Source organism: Pogona vitticeps, chromosome 2, assembly GCF_051106095.1.
Source record: "Pogona vitticeps strain Pit_001003342236 chromosome 2, PviZW2.1, whole genome shotgun sequence".
NCBI classification, from domain to species: Eukaryota; Metazoa; Chordata; class Lepidosauria; order Squamata; family Agamidae; genus Pogona; species Pogona vitticeps.
In genome coordinates this window covers 1,001,481-1,014,193 of record NC_135784.1, presented here as the reverse complement: position 1 = coordinate 1,014,193, position 12,713 = coordinate 1,001,481, and the positions used below count along the sequence as shown (strand labels likewise).

Below are 12,713 nucleotides of genomic sequence, written 5' to 3'. Positions count from 1 at the left end.
TCATTATCTCAGGTTACCAAGCAGGGCCCAGATGTATGGGCTTCAGCCTCCGTCTCCCTGCTGGGCTTTGTTTCGACTATTTTGGAGTGCTCCAACCCTGGAGGCATTCAAGAAAAACTTAAGTTCCCCACCTGGCAGATCTGCTTGGACTCTATTCCTGCCTTGAGTATAGGGGTTGGACTTGATGGCCTCATGGGCCCCTTCCAACTTCACTTTTCCATGATTCTATGGTTTTGTCTTGTGTTTGGTCCCTGGGCAGCATTCCTAAATGGGCCCCCTGCTAGTTGAAAGGTGAGGGGCTGGAAGGTGTGAAGTATATAGGCCTCTGACTTAATACAAAGCTTAAAAGAAAATTAATATAGGAATTAACATGTAGAGTAAGATTTTCTCCTTCAAGACCAGGAATGAAACTACTTTTGGCCATATCCAGGTATCACTCCCCACTTTTTAAATTCTGAAAATTGAAACAACGCTGAATTTAAATCTTCATCTCTTTGTATAGCCATTTTTGGGCTTGGAGGTGAATGAAAAGCAACACACAAAGGCAAAAGTCTAGGTAGAACACATACAAATAATCCCCAAATAATAACCACAATTCCAAATATGACGTATCGTAGGGTGGAGAACTCCAGCATCCATGAAGTTATCCAAGGCCAATCCCATGAACCAGAATTCAACTCTTTTATCCCTAACCTCCCGATTCCTGCCAATCAACTCTGCTAACACATCATGATCCCATACTGGTCTCGGTTTTCCTCTGAGGAGACCTCTCCCCCCCCAACTTTTTCCTAAATCCTGGAGGCCTCGGTGGCTGTGGAGAAAAGAAAAGGAAGGAGAGGAAGGATCGGGGCTCTTCCCCCTCCTCCCTCCTCCTCCTCCCACAAGGGGTTCCCCCAAAGTCCAGAGGGCCCCCCCTCTTCAAGAGTGGGAAAATGGGTCTTAAGGCTGCAACGTCCAGGGTAGGAAGCAGGAGGGTCTCTGCAGGAGGAAGAGGAGGAAGAGGAAGGTGTGGGGGCAGAGAGAGAGATGGCCAGGAGGGGGGGGCAGAAAGGGGGCCCAGGCAGATAAAATGGGGGGGGGTGAAGGTGGAGATGCCAGCCTGGGAGGGAGGAGAGAGGAAACATCAGGGGGGGGGGATATAGAATTAGGTGTGGGTTTTTTTGTATACCTGAATTATCCAACTCACACTTACCTTTTGGGGGGGGGGAACCTGAGTCCTTGTGTGCTTTTCTTTTCTTGTGCCTTTCTTTTCCTATGATTATTTGATGGAGCCGGTGATGGTATTAAATATTTAACCCTAGAACAAATAGTTTGAAATGCATCCAGAACGTTGCTAATGGTTGACCAAGGGGAGCATATCTGACTTCCTAGCATATGAGCTTCTCCTGAAGTCTAGAATAAGTTGTGTGGTGCCCAAGCCTCCCTAAGGAGCTCCCAGCACTCGGTCAGAGATAGCCATGGACCACTTTGTTGTTCTTTAGTCGTTTAGTCATGTCCGACTCTTCCTGACCCCCCCATGAACCAGAGCGCGCCAGGCCCTCCTGTCTTCCACTCCCTCCCAGAGTTGTATCAAATTCATGTTGGTTGCTTCGCAGACACTATCCATCCATCTCGTCCTCGGTCGTCCCCTTCTCCTCTTTCCTTCACACTTTCCCAACATCAGGGTCTTTTCCAGGGAGTCCTCTCTTCTCATGAGATGGCCAAAGTACTGGAGCCTCAGCTTTAGGATCTGTCCTTCCAGTGAGCACTCAGGGTTGATTTCCTTCAGAACGGATAGGTTTTGGATAGGGAACAAAATGGACTCTGCTGATGGGAAGTCTACGTGATCTGAGTCTTTCTTCCCCTAGAAGTGGAGACCTTGGGGAGCCTGAAGAAGAAGCTCCTCCTTTGGCCCTTTTCTGTGAGAGAGAGAGACTCTTTGGAGCCTTCCTGCCCCTCACCTCCCCAGTTCTTTCTGGCCTTCTCTCTCTCTCTCTCTCTCTCTCTCTCTCTCTCACACACACACACACACACACACACACACACACACACACACACACACACACACACACACACACCATTCCTGCAGGGAGGGGGGGAAGAGGGAGGAACCTAGACCTACAAAGGCGGGGGGGAAGGGCTCCTCCCTGGGACGCCCTTCGAACGGGAGCCGGAAGTGGGATCTGCAGTGCCTGCCTCCTCCTCTTCCCCTTTGGCCCCTGGGCTCTTTTGGGGGGTGCCTCCCGGATCGGGACCGGGATGGAAGTGGGGCGACAGAGCGGCAGATCGCAGGCGGGGTGTGTGAGATTTGTGGGGGGCGGGGGAGATGAAAGGGCCAGTCTCCCTCCCGCCTGTCTCGGGGGAGGGAAGGAGGGGGGCAGCTTCTCCTGGCATGGCCAATGGCGCCCCGTTGTGGTTTGTGCTCCACAAGCTTCGTGCAAAGCCGTTTCCTCCTCTGGGTCTCCTCAGGAGGGAGGGGAGGGGAGAGACGGGATCTCTGCGGACCTGACCCCTCTGCCCCAGGCCAAGGCCATGCCGAGCCCTAGGGCTTCCTCAAGTGAGGGGGGTGGAGGTGTTCCTTCCTTTCAAGGAAACTGTGCCTTCCCTCTCCCCCTTCCCTCTCTCAAAGCCCCCCCCCGTGGGGCTGGAGAGGAAAAGGGGGGGGCGGCACCGCGGGGCAGTCGGGAGGGGGGAGGTTGTGCCCTGGGGACTTAGGGGGGGCAAGCCGGAGAAGTGGGGCTGGAGAGGGAGGGGGGTCCTCCCTGCCCCTTCCCTGCGACGGGGGGGAACGTTTGGCGGACCTCTTGCACACTTTGACACACCCTTTGTTTGTTTCTCTCACTCTCCTCTCTCTCTCTCCCTCCCTCTCTATGTCTACTCCCCTCACCCCCCCACTTGGTGGCTTCCTTGTTGTGTTGTTTGTGTGAACACGACAGTCTTAATCCCCGGACAGCAGGTGGAAGAGAAGCTGGAGAAAGACAGAGAGAGAGAGAGAGAGAGAGAGAGAGAGAGGCAAAGAGGTGGACTTTCCTCCTTGCGATCTTTCTCCCGCGGAGGCTGGAAGGGAGGTCGGTCTCCCCAGGAACTTCTCTCTTCAGACGTGTCGTTCTTCTTCCCGCAGGGCCAAAACGGTTCTGGGCTTTTGGGTCTGGAAAGGCGCCATTCAGGGCCGTTGGCTGTGCAAAAGACCTGCCCCCTCGGTCCTTCTTCTTCCTAGGTTTTCGCCCTCCTGCGGCCTCCCCTGCCTTGGGATCCCCGAAACGAATGAAATAACGGAGGGCCCCGTGAGAACAGGGGGGGCGTCCGACCCTCAGTCCCCTCCATCCGTCACATGGGCCTCTGGCGTTCTTTTTAAAGAGGTTGGTTTTGTTGACCCTGCTTAGTGGAGCATCGGTTCGATGCTTTTTAAGGTTTCTAGACTTCCTGTTTTTCACTTTTAAATGTTGCCCTCTTAATGTTGTCTATGAAACTGCCTTTTGAGTCCTTTTTAAAGAGAAAGGGGGGTAAAAATATTTTAAATAAATAGTGGGAGAGACGCCCACTTCTAGGCCGCTGCTTTCATCGCCGGTGTCAATGGGAAGGATGATGGTTCCTGTTGCTCTCTGGTTCCCGGCTTTTGCCTCCACTTCCCTGGGACTGGGGGGGGGGAGATTTGATCTCGGAGCCTTGCCTCGGATAACGCCTGCCTCCCTCCCTTTGTGTTCGTCTTGTTCGGCTGCCTGAAGACGGGACAGAGAGAGATGGGGAGGGAGCCCCATTCGATATAAACACGAGGAAGACACCTCCCGCAAGGAAATGTTTTTGATTTGCTTCATCCACGAAGCCTCCAGGCTGATCTTTTCTCTTTGTCTTTTCTCCTAGGCAGGAGTGAGACGGAGGTGATTTCTCTTTGCTTTATTTTGGGACCAAAGAGGAAGAACCAAATCCCAGATCCCTCCCAACTTTTCCCAGGTCAGTGACATTTCAAGAGGTGGCTGAAGTAGCCTTACCTCCCTACACACACACTCACACTCCTGTCAGTTTCCCTGGCCCGGCAGGGATTTGAATCCAGGTCTCATGGTTTCCAGTCTGGTACTCCATTTGTGACACCACACTGCCTCTCTGAACATGTGCAAAGTGGTGGTGTTTGGGGGTATGGTTTTCGTTGCATTTTGTTTAGGGTGGTTTTTTCAAAAACATCTCAATCCTGCTCACCAAAGGCAGGTCCTGTTGACAAGAGGCAAACCTTGGTCGTCCTGATTTGGGGTGTGTGTGGCGTTCCCCTCCAAGCCTCCCTTCTTCTTCCCCCTCGACAGACAAGCCAGACCTGGGGGGGGATTTTGCTTTGCACCCATCCACCTGTACTTTGGACTCTGATAATAATTGATTAACAGGGAATGTCATTTCTGTTCCCGCCTTCTCCTTCAACGGGAGGATAGACGAAGCCTGAATCCAAAGGAGATTGGGGGGACCCTTCCAACTGGGTTCCCCTGAGGTCTGTGCTTTGGGTGGTTCCCAAGGCACGCTGGGCGTCCTTCTGGACCTAACGCTGTCAGTGAACAACCCGGCGGCATCTGTGGCCCAATCCGCCTACTTCCCTCTTAGATGGATGGTGCAGCTGGGCCCCTGCCTGGATGAAATTGTGACTCCCCGGATGGGTCCACGTGCAGGGAGTCTCAAGGTTAGACTACCGCAATCCTCTTTCTGTGGGGCTTCCCTTGAGGCTGACACCGGCTGATGCAAGAGGGTCTCCTCCGTTCACCGCTCTCCCTCTCCGGTCACCTCGTATGGAAAGGCAATTCCACACCCCCGCGTTGGAGAAGGTTCTTCCATTCCATATTCTCTCTTTACCCATCTTGCTATTTGCGTCCCCTCTTCCCTTCTCTTTTGGCTCCATCCTCTAATGCCCCGTTTGCCCCAGTGGAAAGGTTGCCTGGCTGAGCGAGGGTTCTTTCCCCTTTCTGCCTCTTCTGTTGGTATCATCCTCTTCTCCCAGATATGAATCCACAGGTTCTGACAACCAGAAACCTTCCCACCCTTCTAGCAATAGCTTTCTCTCTTCCCCTCTACCGTTCTGTCAGCTTCATGATGTAATGTGCAGAGTTATCTGATTGAAGAAACACATACACACTCTTCTTCTGTACGAAAAGAAACGTGTATTAACAAATATACAAACTGGCAGAACTTTGGCGTAGCAGGCAAAAATATAGGCAAAGTGGCATAGAGGATAGTAGCATAGGAAAGAAGGAGAAGATATATTAATGACCACACTGTTTCCTTATATACAGTTACACTGCTCCTTCTATCCAATCACTGGAAGTATTGCATCATCTTCTTCCATGTGAGTGTCACCTCTTCAGACATTGCATCATCTTCTCCTTTGTCACAGTGACTCAGCAGTCACACAGCTGTTCATTATGGCAGCTCATTAATGTTACATTCAATAACTGTTCAGGCCTATAATATTTACATTATCGTGACACCCCTCCTAATTTTATACCTGAACAGAACACAATCGCATCTCTTCAATTATTTCACCATGCTTTCGAGCATTCAAAGGTTTAGTTACAATACAGTGGTGCCTCGCTTAACGAGTGCACCGTATAACATTGCATACCGATGTCCTCTATCGCCAAAACTCGCATTGCGAAGATCGGTAAGCATTTCGCTTATCGATCTTCGTATTGCGATGCCGGGAAATCAGCTGTTCGGCGGCTCCAAAATGGCCGCCGCAACCATTTTCGCGCCCTGCTCTCGCTTACCGAGGGCACGAAAATGGCAGCGCTATGAAGAAACTTCACTTAACGGTGAGTATAGAAGCCATTGGAATGCATTAAACTAAGTTTAATGCGTTCCAATGGCTTTTTGCGTCCCGTTTAGCGATGTTTCCCCATAGCAATGGTTAATCCGGAACGGATTAACTTCGCTATGAGGGGCACCACTGTATCTGCTACATTTTCTTCTGTCTTGCAATATTCCAATTAAATTAATTTTTCTTTTATTGCTTCTCTTACATTGTGGTATTTGATATCCACATGCTTATTTCTGGTTTTTACTCTTTCTGTTACAGTCATATGTATGCATGTGGTGTTATCTTCCATAACTTTCAGTCTTTAAATCTTTTACTAATTGTTTGTACCAGGTCAATTCCGAACATAACTCTGACAAGGCGGCAAATTCTGCTTCTGCAGTTGTGGCTACAGAATTTTTGTTTTCCGGATTTCCATCTAACCAGATTATTTCCTACCTGCCAAACAAAGATTATTTCCTAACATTATTACAAATCCAGACATTGATTTTCTATCTATTTCGTCATTGGCCCAATCGCTATCGACAAAAGCAGTTAGTTTTAATTCTTCTGATGGTTTTAACACCAAATGATAATTACATGTTCCTTTCAGATATCTAAAAATTCTTTTCACCGCTTGCCAATGTTTTACACTTGGTCTTGAAACATGTCTACTTAGAATATTGACAGAAGCTGCTATATCTGGACGTGTCCAGTTTGCTAAATACATTAGACTTTCAATTGCTGAATGATATAATTCCTGATCCTCAAAATCTTTACTATTTTCATCACTCTTCTGAAAGTCTACAGTCATAGCAGTACTTACACTTTTACACTCTTGCATGCAATATTTTTCTAACATTTGTTTAATTTTCAACTCTTGACTCAATACAAATCCTTGTTTTGTTTTCTGTATTTGTACTCCTAAATAATTTTGTATAGGTCTTAAACTTTTTAATTTAAACTGCTTTTTAAATTGTTTTTCAAACAGTTCCACTTGTTTCTGACTTTTAGTCATGAAACAGATGTCATCCACATAAGCTAATAATACATTCAGGTCTTTTCCATTTTCCTTAATGTAAAGACAAGGATCTGCCAGACTGTTATTATATCCCATCTTTACCAGTACCTTAGGTAAACAAATATTCCAATTTCTAGCTGATTGTCTTAGCCCGTAAATGGTTTTGTTTAATCTATCAACCAACTCTGGTTTTGTACCCTCAAAAACTGGTGCCTTAGCCATATATAATTCTTCCTTCGAATCTACGTTCAGATATGCAGTTGTAATGTCGTAATGATAAATTAAATAATTCCTTGTAACTGCTAAGGCTAATGCCATTCTCATTGTTTCGGATCTTACCGTGGGGGAAAAAACTTCATCATAATGAACACTTTTCTTCTGAGTAAAGCCTTGTGCCACTAATCTTGCTTTATATCTGAAATTTCCATCAATTTGTAACTTTCTTTTAAACACCCATTTACTACCTATAACTTTATGTTCTGCGGGTAACTTAGTCTCAGTAAACACTTTGTGTTCTTCCATGGACCTCATCTCTTCTTCCATGACATCTTGCCACTTTCTTCTTTCAAAATCAGGAAGTGCCATCACTTCTTCATAATTCCTAGGTTCCTGGTACACATGGCAAACCCTGACTTCACCCACTCCAAATCTTTAGGGTGGAACTCCCTTGTTTGCCCTCTCAGACCTCCTAGGACCCCGTGGCTCAGGTTCTTTCTCTAATTCTCTACCTTGTTCTTCTTCATCTTCTTCATCAATCGTGGACTTACTCGTGTCTTCAATTTCTTCCTATGTTTCTAACTGCCTATTCTGACTCCTTTTTGTGTCATTTACAGGGATAAAAACCTGAGAATCTGCGTGAATTTTATCCCAGTTTTCATGCTCATTAAAGCTTGCTGACCTGGATATCACTATGTTCCTATTCTCATCTACAAATCTGTATCCTTTTCAACCAGATTCATATCCTAGAAATCTCATCTTCTTAGTTTTGGTTCTACCTTTCCTTCTTAATTGTTTTGGTATATGTACCCAATCTGTACATCCAAATACTCTCAAGTGCTTTAATGAAGGCTCTTTTCCATGCAACATGTAATTTGTTTGTTCAGTCGTTTAGTCGTGTCCGACTCTTCGTGACCCCATGGACCAGAGCACGCCAGGCCCTCCTATCTTCCACCGCCTCCCGGCGTTGTGTCAAATTCATGTTGGTTGCTTCGATGACACTGTCCAACCATCTCATCCTCGGTCATCCCCTTCTCCTCTTGCCTTCATACTTTCCCACCATCAAAGTCTTTTCCAAGGAGTCTTCTCTTCTCATGAGATGGCCAAAGTACTGGAGCCTCAGCTTCAGGATCTGTCCTTCCAATGAGCACACGGGGTTGATTTCCTTTAGAATTGATATGTTTGTTCTCTTTGCAGTCCAGGGAACTCTCAAGAGTCTCCTCCAGCACCACAATTCAAAGGCATCAATTCTTCGGCGGTCAGCTTTCTTTATGGTCCAGCTCTCACTTCCATACAACACTACAGGAAAAACCTTAGCTTTGACTATTCGGACTTTTGTTGGCAAGGTGATGTCTCTGCTTTTTAAGATGCTGTCAAGGTTTGTCATTGCTTTCCTCCCAAGAAGCAGGCGTCTTTTAATTTCGGGGCTGCTGTCTCCATCTGCAGTGATCATGGAGCCCAAGAAAGTAAAATCTGTCACTGCCTCCAGATCTTCCCCTTCTATTTCCCAGAAGGTGATGGGACCAGTTGCCATGATCTTAGTTTCTTTGATGTTGAGTTTCAGACTGTTTTTTGCACTCTCGTCTTTCACCCTCATTACAAGGTTCTTTAGTTCCTCCTCACTTTCCGCCATCAGAGTGGTATCATCTGCATATCGGAGGTTGTTGATATTTCTTCCGGCAATCTTAATTCCAGCTTGCGATTCCTCCAGTCCAGCCTTCCGCATGATGTATTCTGCATATAAGTTAAATAAGCAGGGTGACAATATGCAGCCTTGTCGTACTCCTTTCCCAATTTTGAACCAATCCATTGTTCCATATCCAGTTCTAACTGTTGCTTCCTGTCCCACATATAGGTTTCTCAGGAGAAGGATAAGGTGGTCAGGCACGCCCATTTCTTTTAGGACTTGCCATAGTTTGCTGTGGTCCACACAGTCAAAGGCTTTTGCATAGTCAATGAAGCAGAAGTAGATTTTTTTCTCGAACTCTCTTGCTTTCTTCATAATCCAGCGCATGTTAGCAATTTGGTTTTTAGTTCCTCTTCCCCTTCGGAATCCAGCTTGTACTTCTGGGAGTTCTCGGTCCACATACTGCTGAAGCCTGTCTTGTAGGATTAACAGCATCATCTTTTAAGATTTTAAATAGTTCAACTGGAATGCCATCACCTCCACTGGCCTTGTTGTTAGCCAGGCTTTCTAAGGCCCACTTGACTTCGCTCTCCAGGATGTCTGGCTCAAGGTCAGCAACTACATTGTCTGGGTTGTCCGGGATATCCAAATCTTTCTGATATAATTCCTCTGTGTATTCTTGCCACCTCTTCTTGACGTCTTCTGCTTCTGTTAGGTCCCTCCCATTTTTGTCTTTTATCATGTTCATCTTTGCGCAAAATGTTCCTCTAATATCTCCAATTTTCCTGAACAGATCTCTGGTCTTTCCTTTTCTGTTATCTTCCTCTATTTCTTTGCATTGTTCATTTAAGAAGGCCCTCTTGTCTCTCCTTGCTATTCTTTGGGCCAAAACGGTTCTGGTCTTTTGGGTCTGGAAAGGCGCCATTCAGGGCCGTTGGCTGTGCAAAAGACCTGCCCCCTCGGTCCTTCTTCTTCCTAGGTTTTCGCCCTCCTGCGGCCTCCCCTGCCTTGGGATCCCCGAAACGAATGAAATAACGGAGGGCCCCGTGAGAACAGGGGGGGCGTCCGACCCTCAGTCCCCTCCATCCGTCACATGGGCCTCTGGCGGTTTTTTTTAAAGAGGTTGGTTTTGTTGACCCTGCTTAGTGGAGCATCGGTTCGATGCTTTTTAAGGTTTCTAGACTTCCTGTTTTTCACTTTTAAATGTTGCCCTTTTAATGTTGTACATGAAACTGCCTTTTGAGTCCTTTTTAAAGAGAAAGGGGGGTAAAAATATTTTAAATAAATAGTGGGAGAGACGCCCTCTTCTAGGCCGCTGCTTTCATCGCCGGTGTCAATGGGAAGGATGATGGTTCCTGTTGCTCTCTGGTTCCCGGCTGTTGCCTCCACTTCCCTGGGACTGGGGGGGGGGGAGATTTGATCTCGGAGTCTGGCCTCAGATAATGCCTGCCTCCTTCCCTTTGTGTTCGTCTTGTTCTGCTGCCTGAAGACGGGACAGAGAGAGATGGGGAGGGAGCCCCATTCGATATAAACACGAGGAAGACACCTCCCGCAAGGAAATGTTTTTGATTTGCTTTATCCACAAAGCCTCCAGGCTGATCTTTTCTCTTTGTCTTTTCTCCTAGGCAGGAGTGAGACGGAGGTGATTTCTCTTCGCTTTATTTTGGGACCAAAGAGGAAGAACCAAATCCCAGATCCCTCCCAACGTTTGCCAGGTCAGTGAGATTTCAAGAGGTGGCTGAAGTAGCCTTACCTCCCTACACACACACACACACTCCTGTCAGTTTCCCTGGCCCGGCAGGGATTTGAATCCAGGTCTCCTGGTTTCCAATCTGGTACTCCATCCGCGACACCACACTGCCTCTCTGAACCATACCCCATGTTTTGGGGTATGGTTTTCGTTGTGTTTTGTCTAGGGTGGGTTTTTCAAAATCATCTCAATCCTGCTCACCCCAACCCTGTGCTCACCAAAGGCAGGTCCTGTTGAAAAGAGGCAAACCTTGATTGTCCTGATTTGGGGTGTGTCTGTGTGTGTGGGGGTTCCCCTCCAAGCCTCCCTTCTTCTTCCCCCTCGACAGACAAGCCAGACTGGGGGTTTTGCTTTGCACCCATCCACCTGTACTTCGGACTCTGATAATAATGTATTAACAGGGAATGTCATTTCTGTTCCCACCTTCTCCTTCAACGGGAGGATAGGCGAAGGCAGAATCCGAAGGAGACAGGGTGGGCTTCCAACTGGGTTCCCCTGATGTCTGTACTTTGGGTGATTCCCAAGGCACGCTGGGCGTCCTTCTGGACCCAACGCTGTCAATGGACACCCCGACAACATCTGTGGCCCGATCCGCCTACTTCCCTCTTAGATGGATGGTGCAGCTGGGCCCCTGCCTGGATGAAATTGTGACTCCCCGGATGGGTCCACGCACAGGGACTCTCAAGGTTAGACTACCGTAATCCTCTTTCTGTGGGGCTTCCCTTGAGCCTGACACCAGCCGATGCAAGAGGGTCTCCTCCGTCCACCGCTCTCCCCCTCCGGTCGCCTCGTCTGGGAAGGCAATTCCACACCCCCGCGTTGGAGAAGGTTCTTACATTCCATATTCTCTCTTTACCCATCTTGCTATTTGCGTCCCCTCTTCCCTTCTCTTCCGAAAACGGAAGAGCTTCAAAAGCACTGAAGCCGCTTCAGTGCTTTTGAAGTCTTTTCCGATGTCCGTTTTCGCTCATTTTTAAGTGTCTTACAATGTTTGGAACAGGTTTTAAATGCTTGCAATCGTTAGCCCACCTCCTGAACCCTATGCAAACTTAATTTGGTGTTGTTCTGAGCCGTCCTTAATTTTTGGTGATTTTTTGTTTTCCCTATTTAAATGCATTGAACTGTCCATTCAATTGATTTAAATGGGGAAAATAAAAAAATCAGCAAAAATTAATGAAGACTCAGAACAAAACCAAATTAAGTTTGCACATGTTTCTCAAGGTGCACTATGGAATCCAAACATTTAAAACAGGTTTCAAACATTTTAAGACACTTTTAAATGAGCAAAAAGGGACATCGTTAAGTGAAATTCCCCCATAGAGAACATCGTTAAACGATGGGGGAAATTCCTCAAAAAAACCCATCTCTGTGTGAATTCATAGTTGTATGAAGCAATCGTTGTGCGAGGCACCACTGTATTCCAATTTCTAGCTGATTGTCTTAGCCCGTAAATGGCTTTCTTTAATCTATAAACCCCCCCTGTTTTTGTACCCTCAAAACCTGGTACCTTAGCCATATATAACTCTTCCTTCATATCTGCGTTCAGATATGCAGTTGTAATGTCTTAATGATAAATTAAATAATTCCTTGTAACTGCTAAGGCTAATGCCATTCTCATTGTTTCAGATCTTACTGTGGGGGGAAAAACTTCATCATAATACACACTTTTCTTCTGAGTAAAGCCTTGTGCCACTAATCTTGCTTTATATCTGAAATTTCCATCATTTTGTAACTTTCTTTTAAACTCCTATTTCCTACCTATAACTTTATGTTCTGCGGGTAACTTAGTCTCAGTAAACACTTTGTGCTCTTCCATGGACCTCATCTTTTCTTCCATGGCATCTTGCCACTTTCTTCTTTCAAAATCAGGAACTGCCATCACGTCCTCATAATTCCTGCTACACATGGCAAACCCTGACTTCACCCACTCCAAATCTTTTGGGTGGAACTCCCTTGTTTGCCCTCTCAGACCTCCTAGGACCCCGTGGCTCAGGTTCTTTCTCTAATTCTCTACTTTGTTCTTCATCATCATCTTCTTCATCATCATCATCATCAATCGTGGACTTACTCATGTCTTAAATTTCTTCTTCCTGTTTTTCTAACTGCCTATTCTGACTCCTTTTTGTGTCATTTACAGGGATAAAAACCTGAGAATTTGCATGAATTTTATCCCAGTTTTCATGCTCATTAAAACTTGCTGACCTGGATATCACTATGTTCCTATTCTCATCTACAAATCTGTATCCTTTTGAACCAGGTTCATATCCTAGAAACCTCATCTTCTTAGATTTGGCTCTACCTTTACCATTAATGTCCACACTGTTTCCTTATATACAGTTACACTGCTCCTTCT

The 12,713-nt window shown here is 46.7% G+C and overlaps 2 protein-coding genes across 13 annotated transcripts in view; one reads left to right on the top strand and one right to left on the bottom strand.

Moving 5' to 3' along the window:
• Positions 1 to 12,713, bottom strand: part of LOC144587199 (uncharacterized) — a 263,842-nt gene that overhangs the window by 142,221 nt on the left and 108,908 nt on the right. The window lies entirely within an intron of this gene.
• Positions 1 to 12,713, top strand: part of LOC144587225 (uncharacterized) — a 45,642-nt gene that overhangs the window by 23,522 nt on the left and 9,407 nt on the right. For 6 of the 12 annotated variants that reach the window (XM_078387129.1, XM_078387133.1, XM_078387124.1 and 3 more), the window contains 2 exons: positions 3,841 to 3,930; positions 10,236 to 10,325. The exons of 3 other annotated variants lie outside the window; for them this stretch is intronic. The gene's annotated coding sequence lies outside the window, so the exon portion shown is untranslated. The remainder of the gene's footprint in view (positions 1 to 3,840; positions 3,931 to 10,235; positions 10,326 to 12,713) is intronic. 3 more of the 12 variants (XM_078387134.1, XM_078387136.1, XM_078387135.1) reach the window with 1 other exon arrangement.